Genomic DNA, 8824 nt, shown 5'->3' on the forward strand with positions numbered 1-8824 from the left:
TATATATATATATGTATATATATATATATATATATGTATATATATATATATATATATGTATATATATATATATATATATATATATATATATATGTATATATATATATATATATATATATATATATATATATGTATATATATATATATATGTATATATATATATATATATGTATATATATATATGTATATATATATATATATATATGTATATATATGTATATATATATATATATATATATATATATATGTATATATATATATATATATATATATATATATATATATATATATATATATATATATATATATATATGTATATATATATATATATATGTATATATATATATATATGTATATATATATATATATATATGTATATATATATATATATGTATATATATATATATGTATATATATATATATATACATGTATATATATATATATACATATATATATATATATATATATATATATATATATATATATTTATATATATATATATATATATATATATATATATATATATATATATATACATACATATATATATATAGGGAGAAGTTCAAGTGAAAACCATCCTTAAATGAGAACCATAAAAAGGTGTTACTTTTTATATAAAAAGGTGTTACTTTTTACATAAAAAGGTGTTACTTTTTTCACAAAAACATGTTACTTTGGATTTGTATTTTTTTCTGATAGTTACTGTTTTTTGGTAAAAAGTACCAGATTTTTTTAAAAACAAAAGTAACACAGTTTTTATGCAAAAGTAGCACGTTTTCTGTAAAAAGGTAACACATTTTTTGGTTCTCACGGTTTGCATAGAATCGTGGTTTGCACCTGAACGCGACCCTATATATATATATATATATATATATATATATATATATATATATATATATATATATATATATATATATATATATATATATATATATATATATATAAAATGTTTGGTTAAACAATGCATAATGAATAATATAGATTGCCGAAATTTTAGAAATAAATTGAATTATATTGGAAAGCTAAGTATGGATGAATCCGAAGAACCGTATTCTCCATAAATTAGTACATAACATGGTCAATACACCAGTCAAGTATATACTCATTAGTTTTGATGTTAAGAATTTCAGAAAACAGTGAGTAGATAAGAAAATGAGCGTATGCAGTATCCACTAGCCAGATCCATGGGAAAGGCCAAATAAAATGCGACGTAGTCGGCACGTATAAATTTATACACCCAACTTTATTATGGGGTTCATACTTAAGCAATACTATTATATATTTTATCATTTTTATTATATTTGATATATTTAGCTTTTCACGCAATTGATTATGTAATTTTGACCATTAATATCTTAAACTATACTTAATTAAAAATTATAAAAATTTGATATAATAAAAGTATGCAATTAGACGATTCAAATAAAATCATACTTGACTATATTACTTCACACATTAACCGCAATATTCAAATTAAGCTTAAAAGATGAATAGTATCACTAAATCTTATGTAGCAAGTATTTTAGAACGGAGGAAGGATGTACTTTTGGGATTGTTATTAATATCAATAATTGATTCATCTAAAAGTAAGTTGATGCGATGAGCTCTCAAAGTGTGTTATATACTCCCTCTAATACGCCCCTTTACTCAATAGTCCTTTGGACTTAAAGTGTGGATGCAACACAAGTCCCATCAAACATGTTGTTGAATATTCCACTTTAAATAAGGTATAATTGAGATTCAAACTCATGATATCTTGTCACGCGCTTTGGATATCATACCAAAGAAGCAACTCAAAGCCATTGTCTTTTTATAGATTGAAATTTTTTTTATTTTTAGTTGATCGAAAACTCTAATACCATATCAAATAACAACTCAATTAAAAGTTTAAATAGAAATTAAAACCGTATAATATTTTATATATTCCAACAATTAACAAAAATATTTTCTCTGATTATAATATATTATGATCAGTAACAATCTAAAATGTATAAATAAGTGCTCATAGTCTTACGCAACAACCAACCCAAGTTGTAAATTCCAACCACACACACTAAAATCAATAATCATGAATTTAGTAGTCAAAATCCCTGGTTCACTAGTCAAAGTGAGAGCAGGAAAATATATAAAAAGTAGGTACTGGCTGGGGTTGGCCGCATGTTCTACTGTTCTTCTTCTTATAACACTATAAATACTACACTTATTTTTCCTTTTTCTTCATTCATATTATCCTTCTCCCAATTGATATCCTTCCTCATACCTTATCATATCAAAATTTCTTCAATATTATGAAAGAATTGGAGAATCTATGAAGCTCAGGAGGGATAGCGCCAAAGATAATACCAGTAATACTCCTACACAGGATATGTTTATTCTTTAGCGCTATCCATCCTGAGTTCCATGGCGTCTTCTCTTTTTTTGTGCCTGTTCAACTCCCGCAAATTTTACAGGTATTCTCCAGTTATAATCACCTGAATTTGTATAGTTTTCCAAACAGTCCCTTAGCTTAATTCCTGGATAAGTTATATTGTACTTTTCAGTCTCACTTATCTTTATTTAGCTACTCTAATATACGTTTATCATCTTAAAATAATTACTAATAATTTTAAGACGTAAAGTAAATACTTATAATTTTAAAATTATTATTTTTTTAGTCTTGTAGGTAATTTCATAATCTTAAAAGTGATTATTTATAGATTGAGCTAATAATGAGCTTGTTTTATATTTACGGTGAGACGGTCTGATATAATAATTCTGTCATGAGTTTGATTTGTGAGTATATTTTCTCGTTTCCTATACTGATGATGTACCATAATTAATATTTTATTTACAGAAAAAAAAACTTTTACATGATTTTTAATGAATATTTAGAAATTAATTAGAATTTTTTTTGATTTTCCTTTATATATAGAAAATTATATTGCTCATTGATTTTAAATGTATGCATTAATATAAACTGTGAAAAAGAAAATGAACTTATGAAACATTAAGAAAGGGAGTAGTATATTGACCAACTTGCATTGACATTTTTGTTTTTTGCTGAAATTAACCCTGTTTTATGTGCTTTTTGCTGAAACAACTAAATCAATTTCAATAGAGTTTAAATAAACTGAAAATAAATATCTCTCAAAAAAAAAATTTTGTATATTTATCAATATACTATTGTGATTCTAAATATTTAAATGTGCTTGAATACATTTTAGATTTAAAGGAATCAAATAACATTTCACTTACTTACGTTTTTTATTTATAGATTGAGAATAAAATACTTAAATAAATTTATTACTACTACATTCTATTTTTATAAATGTCTTATTTAATTTTGCATAATTATCGAGTCACCATTTTAATTCTTAATATTTCTAAATGATTTTAATTAAAAATTAGTATAACAATTTGATATTAGTAAATTTTAAACATAAACGAATGAGATAAAATGTCATCTGATTACTCCTTATGTTTATTTTTGTTTGTCCAATTTATTTTTTGCCCGCATTCAAATCAAAATGTTAAAATTATATATTTAAATTATTTGCATAAAGACGAATTTAACAAGATTTCACATAAATATATTTTGTCTTTAATATATGCTTTAAAAATCAAATTTAAATTTCTCTTTTCTAAAATGGCAAAACTTAAAATGGATAAATAAAAAGGAACCAGAAAATACATTTTAGCTTATAGAGTAAAAATAAAATACAAATTTATAAATAAAAATAGTAATCTTTTTATTTTTTCTTTCCATTTACTTTTTACGTAGATTTTCAAACAATTCTTAAACCTCAATATCTCAAATTACATATCAAAAAACACTACTGTAAAAATTATACTGTAAAAATTGCATGATAATAAAGTGGTAATATAAATATATGTATATATGTTCCATACATCTCTCAAAACTCATTGTCAAATTTCTCGTTTTGAAATTAAATATTTTAAATGAAAAAAATATTTAAAAATCCATCGATAATTAATTAATGTGGTCCGGCTGAATCTTGGAGTTAGTAATATCTTTGACGTGGTCAGTGGGTGTCATACTGTCATGGTTGTGTTCAGGTATCTGTAAAGCCACGTCGACCTGTCATTTCCTACGAAGAGATGAAGAATGAATTACTGACCCCCACAACTTTTTTTCATACAAGTATTAATATTTACTTATGCGAAATAATTGCACTATTTATATATTTTTTTATTTGTGATTAATTTTTAATTTATAAGTGAAAATATAGTTAAATGAAATTTTGTTTGATTCGTCTCGATATAAAAATTATTAATATGAAAATTTTTATAAATTTTATTATATATAATTATAGATATTAAGGATTAAATTAATAAATTAGACCGCATAAAAAAGAAAATATTGCAAGTATTTTAAAATAAATATTAGAAGTATTAATTTATATTCATATTAATATTCAGATTTCAGAACTGACTATTTCTTCAACACACAAACCCCGATCTCAGACTTTACTTCTCTGCTCTAAGCCTCAACTACATATCAATACGCCAATAGGTCATATAGCAATTAATTTTTACATTTAAAACAACACCGTACAACACCACCACTCACAAATCTTTTACAATTATTAATATTAATATTTAACTAAAATACTTCTATATAAGAGCTTTTAACTTTTAAGTTAAATAATATTATTTTAAAAGTACTTATAATATTATAAATGTGTATTAGTATTTTTTAAGTGTTTTTTTACTAGGGAGATGTTTGGCACGTGAGAATGAATATTAAGATACTATAATTCAGTTTTAGAATGAGATTTTGAGATGTGACTTAAATTAAGATTTTAAAAATAAATGTTTTATGTCCTTATTTGACAATGATAAAAATAGACAATAAATTAAATAAAAATTGATTATGTTTACTATGATATCCTTATAAGTTATAATTCTTTATTTTCTTTACTTTTTAAATGGCAAAAATGTCTTTTTAGAAGTATAACTTACCCAAGTTTTAACTCAAATTACCATCCTATTTTAAAGACTTTTTTGTGGAACTTTTTTCTTCCCTAATCTTAATCCCAACCTTCACTAATTTTCATTAAACTCAAACAAAAAAAAATTACTTTTCTAAGAGTGTAATTCTACCTCAAAATCTCATTCCCCAACCTTTACTCTGGTGCACATTTTAGCTTATATTTTCTAAGTCTAAGGATTATGGACATGTTTAATAGAATCTTCTGACTTCTCGCTTTTGAATAGAATTCAATTTTCATTACTTTTTGCTTTTTTAAAATATATTTGATTTTCACCATGTATAAGAAATAAATTAATCTTCTTTCGCTTTTGCAATCATGGTTTCTTTTGGTTATTTCACATTTAAAAGAAAAATGGGCATAAACAACAATAAAAACATCTAACGGATCCGTACAGAAAAAAGAAACAAATAAAGTTGAATTTAAAATAAAAATACATTTAGCAACGTTTGATTTAAAATTTCATTAAAATAATTTATATTTTTTAGAACGCAATTTAAAAAACCTCAAAAAAATCACAAATTCTTAGTTGAGACGGTCTATAGTATAGACCTTTCAATATAAGGGCTGACTATATTTCCAATTTTAAAAAAATTAAAAAAAAATGAAAACTAATTCTGACGCGCGGTTTCTTAATCACTTCCCAATAACATTTTAACTTTCATTTCCCATTTTTCAATCTCTTACCTGACAAACCACTAAACTTCCCAAAACATTATCTCCTCTAAATTTTGCTCTTACAATCTTCATTTTTGATATTCAAGCTTTTCATTTTCATGTTTCAGTTTCTCTTTCTCATTTTCACTATTTGTCATTCTTGTAACACCCGAATTTCCTCCCTTCCTTCATGATTCTGGTTTCGTTTAAGGGATTGGAAATTCAGGGGATTTCCAACCCCTTAAACGAAACCAGAATCGTGAAGGAAGGGAGGAAATTCGGGTGTGTTACAGTTCTCGTATTTATTTTATGTTTTTTCTTTTCCAGTTGCGTTTTCATTTTCGATCTTCAACATTTACAATTCCATCAAATGTATATATTTATGCTTCATCTTCTTCGTTTTCGTTTTTAAAGGTTTCATTTTTGTTTTTTTGGGGTTAAATTTGTTTGTTTTTGTTTTTTACTTGTTCTTGTTTTAGGGTCTAAAAAATGGAAAAGATAAGTGATAATGCTGTCTTGGCTTCTGTATTCGCAAAGAAGATAAAAAAAGTTTCTTCTAAAGATCAAAATGATAATCCTCAATAGTCAAAGGTGGCTGATAAAGTACCTAAACAAAAGGCTTATGGTAGTTGGAATTATAATATTGTGTATTTGGATTTATAATAATGTGTATTTGGCTTATAATAGTTTGTATATGTCATATGCTTATGTATTCATATTTGAGATTATGTTGGAATTATAATAATGTGTATTTTGATTTATAATATTGTATATTTGGATTTATAATAGTATGTATTTGTATTCATAATTGTGTGTAGTTTATAATATTTGGGTGTATAAAGTAATGTTATAATCCCAACTAAATAATGTTATACCTCCAACTAACTATGTTATAATCACAATTAAACTATATTATAACCCTTCTAAACTATGTTATAGCCCAATTAAACTTTGTTATAACCCAACCTTAACAATGTTAGACTCCCTATTACATTATGTTATAACCCTAACTAAAAATGATATAGCTCACACTATACAATGTTATATTCGCAATTACATCAAACTATGTCAAATGTTAGCAGTTATAATACCAATTATATTATGGTATAACCACAAATATATGTTCTTATAACAGCAAATATATTTTGGTATAACCCTAAATATATGTTGTTATAACACGAAATATATAATATTATAACCCAAAATATATGTTGTTATAACTCCAAATATATTATGTTAACCCAAATATATTATATCACTAGATAATGTTATACTCGCAACTACATCAACCTATGTCAATTGTTGGCAGTTATATCCCCAAATATATGAATTTTATAACCACAATTGCTTTTATTACCATTCTCCAAAATTAAGCCATTGTTGTCTTCTTCGACATCCCTACTTTTCACCATTGATGAAGATTAATTTTTTTAAAAAAAATCATAAAAACCACAATTGCTTTTATTACCTTCCCTAAACAGTAAATATTGTTGTCTTCTTTAACATCATTGTTTTCCACCATTAATAACGCTTAATTTTTTAAAAAAAGAACCATAATCAAATTCAAATTCGAATTCAAGCATCAACTCTTCCATTATTAGACAATAATCAAGTTGTAGAAAAAGGATATAGTTGAAGGTTGAAGAAGGAAGATGAAAATCTGATATCTTCATAATCGAGGTTTTATTTTGCTTGGGGAAGAAGCAGTTAATCATTAGACTTTTCATATTCCTTTCAAATTCTCACACGCGTTGATGAATGAGATAGCAGTTTTTTTTATAAAAAAGTATTAACTAAATATAGTAATATGAGTTGGGCTCTTTTGAGAGGCGTCTATACTATAGACAGTCTCTCAAGAGAGGACCTGCAAAAAAATCAGTGGCAAATTTTGACCACATCATCAAGAGGTGTAATGGGGCCAAGCAAATATTAATTTCAAAATTATAAAATAATCTTTTTATTTTTTTTAAAACTCTCATTTGGTTTTAGCACATTTGTCAATGCGCGTTTTCAATATTAAGTATATTGACTTATATTTGAGTATAAGTTATAAAAAGTTGATATAATAAAATTTTATAATAAGACGAATCACGCAAGATCCCCTTTGACTATGTTTAACTTATAGATTAAAAACATAATGCATAATAAAAGTGTTTGATGGATAGTGTTGAAAAACCAAATAAGACATTTAAAGGGATCAAAAGGGAGTATATTTTAAGTTTGTAATGATATTATTTAAGCTTAGACCAGCAATATTTTTTTTAGAAATTGTCAAAAGTAAATTAATTTTTGCTTGATCTGCTAAAAATTAATGTTATAATTGCTTATTTTCAAATAAACTCACCTATTTGGGATAATGGCTTAAAATAAACTCAACTATCGTTTATTACTAATTACTTAATTTACAAACAAGCTTTAAAAATAATTATAAATATTAGGTGAATTTATTTTGTAACAAGCATACCTAGATTTATTTTAAAAAATAATAGGTGAATATATTTTTGGTGGATCAAACAAAATTGATTTATTATTAATGATTTTCAATTTGTTTATGGGATCAAAGGAATACACAAGCTCTTTCATAAGCTATTAATTTGTGGAAGATTTTTAAATAGATAGTTTTCTAGAATATTGCAAATATACACGAGGATTTGAATTATAAGCTCCATTATTATTGTTATTCCGAAACTTTTTAATGCTATCAGTTGCGACATTAAATTTCCAATCATATATATAAATTATCTAATGTAGTGTTTGGGAACAAATTTTTCATTTCAAAATATGAATTTCAATGATTATATCATAAATGAAGAATTTGAGAATGACAAGATTTCGATAGTCATTCTCAAATTCTCAATTTTAACTACTTTATAAACAATGGTGGAATTTGATTTAAATCTAAATTTAAAAATTTTTTATTTGCCAAACAATAAATTTAAGCCAATTTCAAGTTTTCAAATAAAATTATTATTTCCAAACATGACATAATATAAAAGTACCTATACCACATGGCATTCTTACAAGTAATATTTTTTGCCGTCTTACATTCTTGAAGACCATGTGGCACTACTAAAAATAATATTTGGCCGCAAATATCATCAATATATATAATTTCACGCATAATAATAATTATCTAATACAAAAGCATAAATACTATATGGCATTCTTACAAGCA

Source organism: Amaranthus tricolor, chromosome 17 (assembly GCF_026212465.1).
Source record: "Amaranthus tricolor cultivar Red isolate AtriRed21 chromosome 17, ASM2621246v1, whole genome shotgun sequence".
NCBI lineage: Eukaryota > Viridiplantae > Streptophyta > Magnoliopsida > Caryophyllales > Amaranthaceae > Amaranthus > Amaranthus tricolor.